Raw genomic sequence first — 16,455 nt, 5'->3', positions numbered from 1 at the left:
CCGGAGGAAAATTACCCTCCTTTCTTGTAATACGTGCACTAGAGGTGACAGAGGGGACCCAAGGTGCGAAAGTACCCGACCTCCTGGAGCCCTCGCTGGGATCTGGGAGGCAAATGGCACCTCATCGGGACTTCCAGGGAAGTTCGGCCATCTGGTCGCCTCCATTGGAAAGCATTGCGGGCGACCAGATGGCCGAGGCGATCCGGGCGACCAGATGGCCGAGGGGATAGTCGCCCTGTGCCCCGACGAAGGAGGGAACGGGCGCCCGGGGCATGGCGGGCCGGAGGCCCGGGTCCCCAGCCGGGCCACAGCCATGGAGGCTGCCAGGGGCCGGCGGGCCCTCCGACCCGGGGCCCGCTTACACCTTGACAAGCAGGGGAGGCCTGCAAGGGACCGACGGACCCCTGTCCTGGGCCCTGGGTGGAGCGGCAGCCCGGGGGACCGGGCCCGGGGCCGGAGCGCCCGACCCGGGGCCCCGACCGGGCCCCTGGACCCAGCCGGGGCTCCCAGGCCAGGAGGCGCAGGGGAAGCCTCCCCGGGCCTGCCGGACCCCGTCCCGGGCACCCTGCCCCGCGGTAGGACCCAGGACGGAGCCCGGGGTGGGGAGGCCACCCTCCCCGGGGCCCTCATGGGCCCCGGGTGGGGCTCCTGAACGCAGCCAAGCACGGGGAGGCTCCCCGGGCACCACGGAACCCCGTCCCGGGACTTTGGCAGTGCGGCAGGCCGGGGGACAGGGCCCAGGGCCGGAGCACGCCATCCAGGGCCCCAGCCGGGCCCCTGGACCCAGCCGGTGCTCCCAGGCCCGGAGGCGCAGGGCGAGCCTCCCCGGGCACGCCGGACCCCGTCCCAGGCACCCTACCCCGCGGCAGGACCCAGGACGGAGCCCGGGGTGGGGAGGCCACCCTTCCCGGGGCCCTCAGGGGCCCCGGATGGGCCCCGGATTGGGCTCCTGAACCCAGCCAAGCACGGGGAGGCTCCCCGGGCACCACGGAACCCCCGTCCCGGGCCTTTGGCAGTGCGGCAGGCACGACAGGGCCCAGGGCCGGACCACCCCACCCGGGGCCCCGGCCGGGCCCCTGGACCCAGCCGGGGCTCCCAGGCCCTGGAGGCGCAGGGCGAGCCTCCCCGGGCCAGCCGGACCCCGTCCCGGGCACCCTGCCGCGCGGCAGGACCCAGGACGGAGCCCGGGGTGGGCAGGCCGCCCTCCCCGGGCCCTCAGGGGCCCCGGATGGAGCTCCTGAACACAGACAAGCAAGGGGAGGCTCCCCGGGCACAACGGAACCCCTTCCCGGGCCCATGGCAGTGCGGCAGGCTGGGAGACAGGGCCCAGGGCCGGAGCACCCCACCCGGGGCCCGGATCGGCCCCTGGACCCAGCCGGGGCTCCCAAGCCCGGAGGCACATGGGACGACTCCCCGGACCCATGGAGCCCGTCCTGGGCATTGAGCTATGCCGTTGGCCTGGAGATGGGTGCCCTGGACGCCCGGGGGAGGTCTGTCCGGGACACATGGAGCCCGTCCTGGGCATTGAGAAAGAGAAGTTCTCCAGCATTGACTGGAGAAGGGAGGCCCCCCCCCCGGACGCCCGGGGGAGGACTGCCCGGTACCCGTGGAGCCCTTCCCTGGTACTTTGCAACGCCGTTGGCCTCCTGGAGATGGGTGCCCCTGGACGCCCAGGGTCGGGCTGCCCGGGACCCTTGGAGCCCGTCCTGGGCACTCTGCCATGCCGTCAGCCTGGATGGAGCCCCGGACGCCCGGGGGACGAATGCCCGGGACGCATGGAGCCCGTCCCGGGCACTCTGCCATGCCGTCGGCCTGGAGCGCCCCGACACCCAGGGACCCAGGGACCACCTGGAAACCATGGAGCCCGAACCGGGCACTCTACCATGCCGTCAGCCTGGATGGAGCCCAGGACGCCCGGGGGACGACTGCCCAAGAGCCCGGGGGGACGAATGCCCGGGACGCATGGAGCCCGTCCCGGGCACTCTGCCATGCCATCGGCCTGGATGGAGCCCCGGACGCCCGGGGGACGACTGCCCAAGAGCCATGGAGCCCGACCCGGGCACTATGCCATGCCGTCAGCCTGGATGGAGCCCCAGAACGTCCGGGGGACGAAGGCCCGGGACGCATGGAGCCCGTCCTGGGCACTTTTCCATGCCGTCGGCCTGGACCGCCCCGACACCCAGGGGAGGACCACCCTGGAAACCATGGAGCCCGACCCGGGCACTCTGCCATGCCGTCAGCCTGGATGGAGCCCCGGACACCCGGGGGGACGAAGGCCCGGTACGCATGGAGCCCGTCCTGGGCACTCTGCCATGCCTTTGGCCTGGATGGAGCCCCGGATGCCCGGGGGACGACTGCCCAAGAGCCATGGAGCCCGTCCTGGGCAGTGTGACATGCCGTCGGCCTGGAGGTGGGAGCCCCGGACGCCCGGGAGAGGTGTTGCCCAGGCATATCTGTAGGGCTGTCCAGGCGTACCCTGCCCCTAGTAATCCGGAGGGAAATTACCCTCCTTTCTTGTAATCGGTGCACGCGAGGTGACAGAGGGGACCCAAGGCGTGAAAGTACCCGACCTCCTGGAGACCTTGCTGGGATCGGGGAGGCAAATGGCACCTCATCGGGACTTCCAGGGAAGCCCGGCCATCTGGTCGCCCCATTGGACAGCATCGCGGGCGACCAGATGGCCGAGCGGAAACGTGCGACCAGATGGCCGGGATCGAAAGGACTCCCAGCTCCCCATCCATCCCAAGCCTTCGCGGTAGGGTTCCTGACTGCCTGCCCACGCAAGGCAGGGCTCTTGGACCCCGGCTGGGCCTCCGGCGCCGGTTGGGCCACCGGAGCTCTAGGGCCCGGACGACCTGGGGGAGGAATGCCCGGGACCCGTGGAGCCCGTCCTGGGTACTTTGACATGCCGTCGGCCTGGAGGTGGGAGCCCCGGACGCCCGGGGGGGAGGTCTGCCCGGGACCCATGGAGCCCGTCCTGGGTACTTTGCCAATGCCGTTGGCCTCATGGAGATGGGTGCCCCGGACGCCCGGGGGAGGTCTGCCCGGGACCCATGGAGCCCTTCCCGGGTACTTTGCCGATGACGTTGGCCTCATGGAGATGGGTGCCCCGGACGCCCGGGGGGAGGTCTGCCCAGGGCCCATGGAGCCCGTCCTGGGCACTTTGCCAATGCCGTTGGCCTCATGGAGATGGGTGCCCCGGACGCCCGGGGGCGGTCTGCCCGGGACCCATGGAGCCCGTCCTGGGTACTTTGCCAATGACGTTGGCCTCATGGAGATGGGTGCCCCGGACGCCCGGGGGAGGTCTGCCCGGGACCCATGGAGCCCGTCCTGGGTACTTTGCCAATGCCGTTGGCCTCATGGAGATGGGTGCCCCGGACGCCCGGGGGGAGGTCTGCCCGGGACCCATGGAGCCCGTCCTGGGTACTTTGCCAATGCCGTTGGCCTCCTGGAGATGGGTGTCCCAGACGCACGGGGGAGGGCTGCCCGGGACCCATGGAGCCCGACCCGGGCACTCTGCCATGCCGTCAGCCTGAATGGAGCCCCGGGCGCCCGGGGGACGAATGCCCGGGACGCATGGAGCCCGTCCTGGGCACTTTTCCATGCCTTCGGCCTGGAGCCCCCAGACACCCAGGGGAGCACCACCATGAAAACCATGGAGCCCGACCTGGGCACTCTGCCATGCCGTCAGCCTGGATGGAGCCCCGGACGCCTGGGGGACGAAGGCCCGGGACGCATGGAGCCCGTCCTGGGCACTTTTCTATGCCGTCGGCCGGGATGGAGCCCCGGACGCCCGGGGGATGACTGCCCAAGAGCCATGGAGCCCGTCCTGGGCAATTTGACATGCAGTTGGCCTGGCGGAAGGAAGCCCCGGGTGGCCTAGGGAGGTGTTGCCCAGGCATAGCCTATCTGGTCCCCATGGCAGAGAACCATCAGCCCTGGAGGGGTGTCCAGGCGTACCCTGCCCCTAGTAATCCGGAGGGAAATTACCCCCCTTTCTTGCAATCTGTGCACGCGAGGTGACAGAGGGGACCCAAGGCGTGAAAGAACCCTACCTCATGGAGCCCTAGCTGGGATCCGGGAGGCGAATGACACCTCATCCGGACTTCCAGGGAAGTTCGGCCATCTGGTCGCCCCATAGGAAAGCGTTGCAGGCGACCAGATGGCCGAGGGGATCCGGGCGACCAGATGGCCGAGGGGATCTGGGCTACCAGATGGCCGGGCACGAAAGTTAAGACGTCTGGACTCTCTCTCTCTGGACCCCGTCCCGGGCACCCTGCCGCTCAACAGGACCCAGGACGGAGAGCCGGGTGGGAAGGCAACCCTCCCCGGGGCCCTCAGGGTCCCTGGACGGGGCTCCTCAACCCAGCCGAGCACTACGGCAGGCCAGGGGGACAGCGGCCTGGAGCCCCCTGACACCCAGGGGAGGACCACCGTGAAAACCATGGAGCCCGACCCGGGCACTCTGCCATGCCGTCAGCCTGGATGGAGCCCCGGGCGCCCGGGGGACGAATGCCCGGGACGCATGGAGCCCGTCCTGGGCACTTTTCCATGCCTTCGGCCTGGAGCCCCCAGACACCCAGTGGAGGACCGCAGTGAAAACCATGGAGCCCGACCCGGGCACTCTGCCATGCCGTCAGCCTGGATGGAGCCCCGGATGCCCGGGGGACGACTGCCCAAGAGCCATGGAGCCCGGCCCGGGCACTCTGCCATGCCGTCAGCCTGGATGGAGCCCCGGACGCCCTGGGGACGACTGCCCAAGAGCCCGGGGGACGAATGCCCGGGACGCATGGAGCCCGTCCCGGGCACTCTGCCATGCCGTCGGCCTGGATGGAGCCCCGGACGCCCGGGGGACGACTGCCCAAGAGCCATGGAGCCCTACCCGGGCACTCTGCCAGGCCGTCAGCCTGGATGGAGCCCCGAATGCCCTGGGGACGACTGCCCAAGAGCCCGGGGGACGAATGCCCGGGACGCATGGAGCCCGTCTCGGGCACTCTGCCATGCCGTCGGCCTGGATGGAGCCCCGGACGCCCGGGAGACGACTGCCCAAGAGCCATGGAGCCCATCCCGGGCACTCTGCCATGCCGTCCCGACAAATTCGTACGGACTCCTAACCTTCCGACACGGATCGGAATCGAGCCCAAAGTGTTTTTTATGGTACGCCTGTGCATATTGAAATATTCAGAGCATATTATGAATTTCAGTTAACACATCAGTAAGCATTTTGTCCATCAGTGAATTCAACCTTTTTTCTCAATCAGAATAGGCAAGGATAATGACAGATATATTTTACAATGTTAGAAAGTTCATCATTTTATTTAATTGTGTGAATAAAAGGAATCGCCTCCACGTCGGGGAATTGAACCCCGGATTCCCGCGTGACAGGCGGGGATACTGACCACCATACTAACGAGGACTTATTGGCATCAGTTAAACAGTGCTCACCTCCTTGGGGTTAAGGCATACCCTCGATCAATTCACAGTATTGTAATAGGCAGATTTGCTGCTTTTGGTTAGGACAAGTTATCTTTTTTCCTAAATATTTCAATACAGAAATTCCTAGCCAAAAACAATCAGTATTATCAAGAAATTATTTCATTGAAATAAATATCTATCTATCGATCTGTCTATCTAGCTATCTTTCTAACTATCAATATATATATTTATATATATATATATCTATATAATCAGCTCACTTTACCATTTGCAGCTTATAACTATTAGCCACCAGGGGTCACTACTAACCAAAAGCAGTCATTCTACTTGTAAATTGTGCCAATCGAGTGGAACAGCAGCCTAGGATTCACCACTGCTTCATCTCATTTTCCAAGAGAATGCAGATGTAAAGTGTTTTTGATGGTACGCCTGTGCATATTGAAATATTCAGAGCATATTCTGAATTTCAGTTAACACATCAGTAAGCATTTTGGCCATCATTGAATTCAAAATTTTTTCTCAATCGAATAGGCAAGGATAATGACAGATATATTTTACAATGTTAGAAAGTACATCATTTTATTTAATTGTGTGAATCAAAGGAATCGCCTCCCCGTCGGGGAATTGAACCCCGGTCTCCCGCGTGACAGGCGGGGATACTGACCACTATACTAACGAGGACTTATTGGCATCAGTTAAACAGTGCTCACCTCCTTGGGGTTAATGCATACCCTCGATCAATTCACAGTATTGTAATAGGCAGATGTGCTGCTTTTGGTTAGGACAAGTCATCTTTTTTCCTAAATATTTCAATACAGAAATTCCTAGCCAAAAACAATCAGTATTATCAAGAAATTATTTCATTGAAATAAATATCTATCTATCGATCTGTCTATCTAGCTATCTTTCTAACTATCAATATATATATTTATATATATATATATCTATATAATCAGCTCACTTTACCATTTGCAGCTTATAACTATTAGCCACCAGGGGTCACTACTAACCAAAAGCAGTCATTCTACTTGTAAATTGTGCCAATCGAGTGGAACAGCAGCCTAGGATTCACCACTGCTTCATCTTATTTTCCAAGAGAATGCAGATGTAAAGTGTTTTTGATGGTACGCCTGTGCATATTGAAATATTCAGAGCATATTATGAATTTCAGTTAACACATCAGTAAGCATTTTGTCCATCGGTGAATTCAACCTTTTTTCTCAATCGGAATAGGCAAGGATAATGACAGATATATTTTACAGTGCTAAAATGTACATCATTTTATTTAATTGTGTGAATAAAAGGAATCGCCTCCCCGTCGGGGAATTGAACCCCGGTCTTCCGCGTGACAGGCGGGGATACTGACCACTATACAAACGAGGACTTATTGGCATCAGTTAAACAGTGCTCACCTCCTTGGGGTTAAGGCATACCCTCGATCAATTCACAGTATTGTAATAGGCAGATTTGCTGCTTTTGGTTAGGAAAAGTCATCTTTTTTCCTAAATATTTCAATACAGAAATTCCTTGCCAAAAACAATCAGTTTTATCAAGAAATTATTTCATTGAAATAAATATCTATCTATCGATCTGTCTATCTGGCTATCTTTCTAACTATCAATATATATATTTTTATATATATATATCTATATAATCAGCTCACTTTACCATTTGCAGCTTATAACTATTAGCCCCCAGGGGTCACTACTAACCAAAAGCAATCATTCTACTTGTAAATTGTGCCAATCGAGTGGAACAGCAGCCTAGGATTCACCACTGCTTCATCTCATTTTCCAAGAGAATGCAGATGTAAAGTGTTTTTGATGGTACGCCTGTGCATATTGAAATATTCAGAGCATATTATGAATTTCAGTTAACACATCAGTAAGCATTTTGTCCATCGGTGAATTCAACCTTTTTTCTCAATCGGAATAGGCAAGGATAATGACAGATATATTTTACAATGTTAAAAAGTACATCATTTTATTTAATTGTGTGAATAAAAGGAATCGCCTCCCCGTCGGGGAATTGAACCCCAGTCTCCCGCGTGACAGGCGGGGATACTGACCACTATACTAACGAGGACTTATTGGCATCAGTTAAACAGTGCTCACCTCCTTGGGGTTAAGGCATACCCTCTATCAATTCACAGTATTGTAATAGGCAGATTTGCTGCTTTTGGTTAGGACAAGTAATCTTTTTTCCTAAATATTACAATACAGAAATTCCTAGCCAAAAACAATCAGTTTTATCAAGAAATTATTTAATTGAAATAAATATCTATCTATCGATCTGTCTATCTGGCTATCTTTCTAACTATCAATATATATATTTATATATATATATATCTATATAATCAGCTCACTTTACCATTTGCAGCTTATAACTATTAGCCACCAGGGGTCACTACTAACCAAAAGCAGTCATTCTACTTGTAAATTGTGCCAATCGAGTGGAACAGCAGCCTAGGATTCACCTCTGCTTCATCTCATTTTCCAAGAGAATGCAGATGTAAAGTGTTTTTGATAGTACGCCTCTGCATATTGAAATATTCAGAGCATATTCTGAATTTCAGTTAACACATCAGTAAGCATTTTGGCCATCACTGAATTCAACCTTTTTTCTCAATCGGAATAGGCATGGATAATGACAGGTATATTTTACAATGTTAGAAAGTACATCATTTTATTTAATTGTGTGAATAAAAGGAATCGCCTCCCTGTCGGGGAATTGAACCCCGGTCTCCCGCGTGACAGGCGGGGATACTGACCACTATACTAACGAGGACTTATTGGCGTCAGTTAAACAGTGCTCACCTCCTTGGGGTTAAGGCATACCCTCGATCAATTCACAGTATTGTAATAGGCAGATTTGCTGCTTTTGGTTAGGACAAGTCATCTTTTTTCCTAAATATTTCAATACAGAAATTCCTTGCCAAAAACAATCAGTATTATTAAGAAATTATTTCATTGAAATAAATATCTATCTATCGATGTGTCTATCTAGCTATCTTTCTAACTATCAATATATATATTTATATATATATATATATCTATATAATCAGCTCACTTTACCATTTGCAGCTTATAACTATTAGCCACCAGGGGTCACTACTAACCAAAAGCAGTCATTCTACTTGTAAATTGTGCCAATCGAGTGGAACAGCAGCCTAGGATTCACCACTGCTTCATCTCATTTTCCAAGAGAATGCAGATGTAAAGTGTTTTTGATGGTACGCCTGTGCATATTGAAATATTCAGAGCATATTATGAATTTCAGTTAACACATCAGTAAGCATTTTGTCCATCAGTGAATTCAACCTTTTTTCTCAATCGGAATAGGCAAGGATAATGACAGATATATTTTACAATGTTAGAAAGTTCATCATTTTATTTAATTGTGTGAATAAAAGGAATCGCCTCCCCATCGGGGAATCGAAACCCGGTCTCCCGCGTGACAGGCGGGGATACTGACCACTATACTAACGAGGACTTATTGGCATCAGTTAAACAGTGCTCACCTCCTTGGGGTTAAGGCATACCCTCGATCAATTCACAGTATTGTAATAGGCAGATTTGCTGCTTTTGGTTAGGACAAGTCATCTTTTTTCCTAAATATTTCAATACAGAAATTCCTTGCCAAAAACAATCAGTATTATCAAGAAATTATTTCATTGAAATAAATATCTATCTATCGATGTGTCTATCTAGCTATCTTTCTAACTATCAATATATATATTTATATATATATATATATCTATATAATCAGCTCACTTTACCATTTGCAGCTTATAACTATTAGCCACCAGGGGTCACTACTAACTAAAAGCAGTCATTCTACTTGTAAATTGTGCCAATCGAGTGGAACAGCAGCCTAGGATTCACCACTGCTTCATCTCATTTTCCAAGAGAATGCAGATGTAAAGTGTTTTTGATGGTACGCCTGTGCATATTGAAATATTCAGAGCATATTATGAATTTCAGTTAACACATCAGTAAGCATTTTGTCCATCGGTGAATTCAACCTTTTTTCTCAATCGGAATAGGCAAGGATAATGACAGATATATTTTACAATGTTAGAAAGTACATCATTTTATTTAATTGTGTGAATAAAAGGAATAGCCTCCCCGTCGGGGAATTGAACCCCGGTCTCCCACGTGACAGGCGGGGATACTGACCACTATACTAACGAGGACATATTGGCATCAGTTAAACAATGCTCACCTCCTTGGGGTTAAGGCATACCCTCGATCAATTCACAGTATTGTAATAGGCAGATTTGCTGCTTTTGGTTAGGACAAGTCATCTTTTTTCCTAAATATTTCAATACAGAAATTCCTAGCCAAAAACAATCAGTATTATCAAGAAATGATTTCATTGAAATAAATATCTATCTATCGATCTGTCTATCTAGCTATCTTTCTAACTATCAATATATATATTTATATATATATATCTATATATCTATATAATCAGCTCACTTTACCATTTGCAGCTTATAACTATTAGCCACCAGGGGTCACTACTAACCAAAAGCAGTCATTCTACTTGTAAATTGTGCCAATCGAGTGGAACAGCAGCCTAGGATTCACCACTGCTTCATCTCATTTTCCAAGAGAATGCAGATGTAAAGTGTTTTTGATGGTACGCCTGTGCATATTGAAATATTCAGAGCATATTCTGAATTTCAGTTAAAACATCAGTAAGCATTTTGGCCATCAGTGAATTCAACCTTTTTTTCTCAATGGGAATAGGCAAGGATAATGACAGATATATTTTACAATGTTAGAAAGTACATCATTTAATTTAATTGTGTGAATAAAAGGAATCGCCTCCCTGTCGGGGAATTGAACCCCGGTCTCCCACGTGACAGGCGGGGATACTGACCACTATACTAACAAAGACTTATTGACATCAGTTAAACAGTGCTCACCTCCTTGGGATTAAGGCATACCCTCGATCAATTCACAGTATTGTAATAGGCAGATTTGCTGCTTTTGGTTAGGACAAGTAATCTTTTTTCCTAAATACTACAATACAGAAATTCCTAGCCAAAAACAATCAGTTTTATCAAGAAATTATTTCATTGAAATAAATTTCTATCTATCGATCTGTCTATCTGGCTATCTTTCTAACTATCAATATATATATTTATATATATATATATATCTATATAATCAGCTCACTTTACCATTTGCAGCTTATAACTATTAGCCACCAGGGGTCACTACTAACCAAAAGCAGTCATTCTACTTGTAAATTGTGCCAATCGAGTGGAACAGCAGCCAAGGATTCACCACTGCTTCATCTCATTTTCCAAGAGAATGCAGATGTAAAGTGTTTTTGATGGTACGCCTGTGCATATTGAAATATTCAGAGCATATTATGAATTTCAGTTAACACATCAGTAAGCATTTTGTCCATCGGTGAATTCAACCTTTTTTCTCAATCGGAATAGGCAAGGATAATGACAGATATATTTTACAATGTTAAAAAGTACATCATTTTATTTAATTGTGTGAATAAAAGGAATCGCCTCCCCGTCGGGGAATTGAACCCCGGTCTCCCGCGTGACAGGCGGGGATACTGACCACTATACTAACGAGGACTTATTGGCATCAGTTAAACAGTGCTCACCTCCTTGGGGTTAAGGCATACCCTCGATCAATTCACAGTATTGTAATAGGCAGATTTGCTGCTTTTGGTTAGGACAAGTAATCTTTTTTCCGAAATATTACAATACAGAAATTCCTAGCCAAAAACAATCAGTTTTATCAAGAAATTATTTAATTGAAATAAATATCTATCTATCGATCTGTCTATCTGGGTATCTTTCTAACTATCAATATATATATTTATATATATATATATATCTATATAATCAGCTCACTTTACCATTTGCAGCTTATAACTATTAGCCACCAGGGGTCACTACTAACCAAAAGCAGTCATTCTACTTGTAAATTGTGCCAATCGAGTGGAACAGCAGCCTAGGATTCACCACTGCTTCATCTCATTTTCCAAGAGAATGCAGATGTAAAGTGTTTTTGATGGTACGTCTGTGCATATTGAAATATTCAGAGCATATTATGAATTTCAGTTAACACATCAGTAAGCATTTTGTCCATCAGTGAATTCAACCTTTTTTCTCAATCGGAATAGGCAAGGATAATGACAGATATATTTTACAATGTTAGAAAGTTCATCATTTTATTTAATTGTGTGAATAAAAGGAATCGCCTCCCCATCGGGGAATCGAAACCCGGTCTCCCGCGTGACAGGCGGGGATACTGACCACTATACTAACGAGGACTTATTGGCATCAGTTAAACAGTGCTCACCTCCTTGGGGTTAAGGCATACCCTCGATCAATTCACAGTATTGTAATAGGCAGATTTGCTGCTTTTGGTTAGGACAAGTCATCTTTTTTCCTAAATATTTCAATACAGAAATTCCTTGCCAAAAACAATCAGTATTATCAAGAAATTATTTCATTGAAATAAATATCTATCTATCGATGTGTCTATCTAGCTATCTTTCTAACTATCAATATATATATTTATATATATATATATCTATATAATCAGCTCACTTTACCATTTGCAGCTTATAACTATTAGCCACCAGGGGTCACTACTAACTAAAAGCAGTCATTCTACTTGTAAATTGTGCCAATCGAGTGGAACAGCAGCCTAGGATTCACCATTGCTTCATCTCATTTTCCAAGAGAATGCAGATGTAAAGTGTTTTTGATGGTACGCCTGTGCATATTGAAATATTCAGAGCATATTATGAATTTCAGTTAACACATCAGTAAGCATTTTGTCCATCGGTGAATTCAACCTTTTTTCTCAATCGGAATAGGCAAGGATAATGACAGATATATTTTACAATGTTAGAAAGTACATCATTTTATTTAATTGTGTGAATAAAAGGAATAGCCTCCCCGTCGGGGAATTGAACCCCGGTCTCCCACGTGACAGGCGGGGATACTGACCACTATACTAACGAGGACATATTGGCATCAGTTAAACAGTGCTCACCTCCTTGGGGTTAAGGCATACCCTCGATCAATTCACAGTATTGTAATAGGCAGATTTGCTGCTTTTGGTTAGGACAAGTCATCTTTTTTCCTAAATATTTCAATACAGAAATTCCTAGCCAAAAACAATCAGTATTATCAAGAAATGATTTCATTGAAATAAATATCTATCTATCGATCTGTCTATCTAGCTATCTTTCTAACTATCAATATATATATATTTATATATATATATATCTATATATCTATATAATCAGCTCACTTTACCATTTGCAGCTTATAACTATTAGCCACCAGGGGTCACTACTAACCAAAAGCAGTCATTCTACTTGTAAATTGTGCCAATCGAGTGGAACAGCAGCCTAGGATTCACCACTGCTTCATCTCATTTTCCAAGAGAATGCAGATGTAAAGTGTTTTTGATGGTACGCCTGTGCATATTGAAATATTCAGAGCATATTCTGAATTTCAGTTAAAACATCAGTAAGCATTTTGGCCATCAGTGAATTCAACCTTTTTTTCTCAATCGGAATAGGCAAGGATAATGACAGATATATTTTACAATGTTAGAAAGTACATCATTTAATTTAATTGTGTGAATAAAAGGAATCGCCTCCCTGTCGGGGAATTGAACCCCGGTCTCCCACGTGACAGGCGGGGATACTGACCACTATACTAACAAGGACTTATTGACATCAGTTAAACAGTGCTCACCTCCTTGGGGTTAAGGCATACCCTCGATCAATTCACAGTATTGTAATAGGCAGATTTGCTGCTTTTGGTTAGGACAAGTAATCTTTTTTCCTAAATACTACAATACAGAAATTCCTAGCCAAAAACAATCAGTTTTATCAAGAAATTATTTCATTGAAATAAATATCTATCTATCGATCTGTCTATCTGGCTATCTTTCTATCTATCAATATATATATTTATATATATATATATATATATCTATATAATCAGCTCACTTTACCATTTGCAGCTTATAACTATTAGCCACCAGGGGTCACTACTAACCAAAAGCAGTCATTCTACTTGTAAATTGTGCCAATCGAGTGGAACAGCAGCCTAGGATTCACCACTGCTTCATCTCATTTTCCAAGAGAATGCAGATGTAAAGTGTTTTTGATGGTACGCCTGTGCATATTGAAATATTCAGAGCATATTATGAATTTCAGTTAACACATCAGTAAGCATTTTGTCCATCGGTGAATTCAACCTTTTTTCTCAATCGGAATAGGCAAGGATAATCGTCGGGGTCCGGTTGAGGAACTACGAGGTGTACAAGCGGGCTGCGAGTGCTGAGGGCGATGTGCCAGGGACACTCCAACCCCCCTCCTGAGACCCATGGTGCAGATAGCGCCTAACTTTAAAGTGCCAAGACACTCCATAACTAGGAGTGATTTTTCGGAATGAGCAATTGCTCTTCCTATTTTTATGCACTTTAACACTTTTTTCATTTTCACTTTCACGTCCCCAGGTTAGGGTGGACGATTAGAGAGTCCATACCGCCGGGGTTTAACATTGTCCTGATGAATGCCTAGGTAAATTGAAACCAACACTAAGGCTGAAACATGTTGACTAAGTTATTTCTGAATTAAACCATCCATTACCTTGGCTTTATAATTCAGTCACATAGAACTCTTTTTACTGTGTGTTAGGGATCATTAATAAAATTTTTTTTGTAGATACCCTTTAGACACTTTTATAGTTTAATCTAACCCTCCAACACACCCATCACACAATACCTGCTCCGCAGTCTCCTGGCGTCGTAGCACACCGAAGAGGCATTAGGTCTCTTCGGTGGGGCCCGATGATGAAGCATGACACCGACCAGGTCGGTGTGTGTGGGCTTTCTTTTCAAACCCAAATAGGGTGTGAACTTCTCGAGTCTTTGAGGCTCCATTTAAGTGGCTTATAAGAGACATTAACCTCTCTTCCTTTGTTTATTGGTGTAGGCAAGGATAATGACAGATATATTTTACAATGTTAAAAAGTACATCATTTTATTTAATTGTGTGAATAAAAGGAATCGCCTCCCCGTCGGGGAATTGAACCCCGGTCTCCCGCGTGACAGGCGGGGATACTGACCACTATACTAACGAGGACTTATTGGCATCAGTTAAACAGTGCTCACCTCCTTGGGGTTAAGGCATACCCTCGATCAATTCACAGTATTGTAATAGGCAGATTTGCTGCTTTTGGTTAGGACAAGTAATCTTTTTTCCTAAATATTACAATACAGAAATTCCTAGCCAAAAACAATCAGTTTTATCAAGAAATTATTTAATTGAAATAAATATCTATCTATCGATCTGTCTATCTGGGTATCTTTCTAACTATCAATATATATATTTATATATATATATATCTATATAATCAGCTCACTTTATCATTTGCAGCTTATAACTATTAGCCACCAGGGGTCACTACTAACCAAAAGCAGTCATTCTACTTGTAAATTGTGCCAATCGAGTGGAACAGCAGCCTAGGATTCACCTCTGCTTCATCTCATTTTCCAAGAGAATGCAGATGTAAAGTGTTTTTGATAGTACGCCTCTGCATATTGAAATATTCAGAGCATATTCTGAATTTCAGTTAACACATCAGTAAGCATTTTGGCCATCACTGAATTCAACCTTTTTTCTCAATCGGAATAGGCATGGATAATGACAGGTATATTTTACAATGTTAGAAAGTACATCATTTTATTTAATTGTGTGAATAAAAGGAATCGCCTCCCTGTCGGGGAATTGAACCCCGGTCTCCCGCTTGACAGGCGGGGACACTGACCACTATACTAACGAGGACTTATTGGCGTCAGTTAAACAGTGCTCACCTCCTTGGGGTTAAGGCATACCCTCGATCAATTCACAGTATTGTAATAGGCAGATTTGCTGCTTTTGGTTAGGACAAGTCATCTTTTTTCCTAAATATTTCAATACAGAAATTCCTTGCCAAAAACAAGCAGTATTATAAAGAAATTATTTCATTGAAATAAATATCTATCTATCGATGTGTCTATCTAGCTATCTTTCTAACTATCAATATATATATTTATATATATATATATATCTATATAATCAGCTCACTTTACCATTTGCAGCTTATAACTATTAGCCACCAGGGGTCACTACTAACCAAAAGCAGTCATTCTACTTGTAAATTGTGCCAATCGAGTGGAACAGCAGCCTAGGATTCACCACTGCTTCATCTCATTTTCCAAGAGAATGCAGATGTAAAGTGTTTTTGATGGTACGCCTGTGCATATTGAAATATTCAGAGCATATTATGAATTTCAGTTAACACATCAGTAAGCATTTTGTCCATCAGTGAATTCAACCTTTTTTCTCAATCGGAATAGGCAAGGATAATGACAGATATATTTTACAATGTTAGAAAGTTCATCATTTTATTTAATTGTGTGAATAAAAGGAATCGCCTCCCCATCGGGGAATCGAAACCCGGTCTACCGCGTGACAGGCGGGGATACTGACCACTATACTAACGAGGACTTATTGGCATCAGTTAAACAGTGCTCACCTCCTTGGGGTTAAGGCATACCCTCGATCAATTCACAGTATTGTAATAGGCAGATTTGCTGCTTTTGGTTAGGACAAGTCATCTTTTTTCCTAAATATTTCAATACAGAAATTCCTTGCCAAAAACAATCAGTATTATCAAGAAATTATTTCATTGAAATAAATATCTATCTATCGATGTGTCTATCTAGCTATCTTTCTAACTATCAATATATATATTTATATATATATATATATCTATATAATCAGCTCACTTTACCATTTGCAGCTTATAACAATTAGCCACCAGGGGTCACTACTAACTAAAAGCAGTCATTCTACTTGTAAATTGTGCCAATCGAGTGGAACAGCAGCCTAGGATTCACCACTGCTTCATCTCATTTTCCAAGAGAATGCAGATGTAAAGTGTTTTTGATGGTACGCCTGTGCATA

At 47.0% G+C, this 16,455-nt stretch overlaps 8 non-coding genes across 8 annotated transcripts; all 8 read right to left on the bottom strand.

Annotated features, from left to right (window-relative positions):
* Positions 1-6,045: 6,045 nt before the first annotated feature.
* Positions 6,046-6,117, bottom strand: TRNAD-GUC (transfer RNA aspartic acid (anticodon GUC)). Its single transcript has one exon. It is a non-coding gene; the product is annotated as a tRNA-Asp (tRNA).
* A 1,332-nt stretch (positions 6,118-7,449) lies between these two features.
* On the bottom strand, positions 7,450-7,521 carry TRNAD-GUC (transfer RNA aspartic acid (anticodon GUC)). The gene has a single exon. It is a non-coding gene; the product is annotated as a tRNA-Asp (tRNA).
* Positions 7,522-8,151: 630 nt separating this feature from the next.
* TRNAD-GUC (transfer RNA aspartic acid (anticodon GUC)) lies at positions 8,152-8,223 on the bottom strand. The gene has a single exon. It is a non-coding gene; the product is annotated as a tRNA-Asp (tRNA).
* A 1,336-nt stretch (positions 8,224-9,559) lies between these two features.
* TRNAD-GUC (transfer RNA aspartic acid (anticodon GUC)) lies at positions 9,560-9,631 on the bottom strand. The gene has a single exon. It is a non-coding gene; the product is annotated as a tRNA-Asp (tRNA).
* Positions 9,632-10,972: 1,341 nt separating this feature from the next.
* On the bottom strand, positions 10,973-11,044 carry TRNAD-GUC (transfer RNA aspartic acid (anticodon GUC)). The gene has a single exon. It is a non-coding gene; the product is annotated as a tRNA-Asp (tRNA).
* Positions 11,045-12,378: 1,334 nt separating this feature from the next.
* TRNAD-GUC (transfer RNA aspartic acid (anticodon GUC)) lies at positions 12,379-12,450 on the bottom strand. Its single transcript has one exon. It is a non-coding gene; the product is annotated as a tRNA-Asp (tRNA).
* Positions 12,451-13,091: 641 nt separating this feature from the next.
* Positions 13,092-13,163, bottom strand: TRNAD-GUC (transfer RNA aspartic acid (anticodon GUC)). Its single transcript has one exon. It is a non-coding gene; the product is annotated as a tRNA-Asp (tRNA).
* A 1,354-nt stretch (positions 13,164-14,517) lies between these two features.
* On the bottom strand, positions 14,518-14,589 carry TRNAD-GUC (transfer RNA aspartic acid (anticodon GUC)). The gene has a single exon. It is a non-coding gene; the product is annotated as a tRNA-Asp (tRNA).
* Between the last annotated feature and the right edge of the window lie 1,866 nt (positions 14,590-16,455).

Source organism: Lissotriton helveticus, chromosome 1_2, assembly GCF_964261635.1.
Source record: "Lissotriton helveticus chromosome 1_2, aLisHel1.1, whole genome shotgun sequence".
Lineage (NCBI taxonomy): Eukaryota > Metazoa > Chordata > Amphibia > Caudata > Salamandridae > Lissotriton > Lissotriton helveticus.
This window is presented reverse-complemented; position numbering and strand designations above follow the sequence as displayed.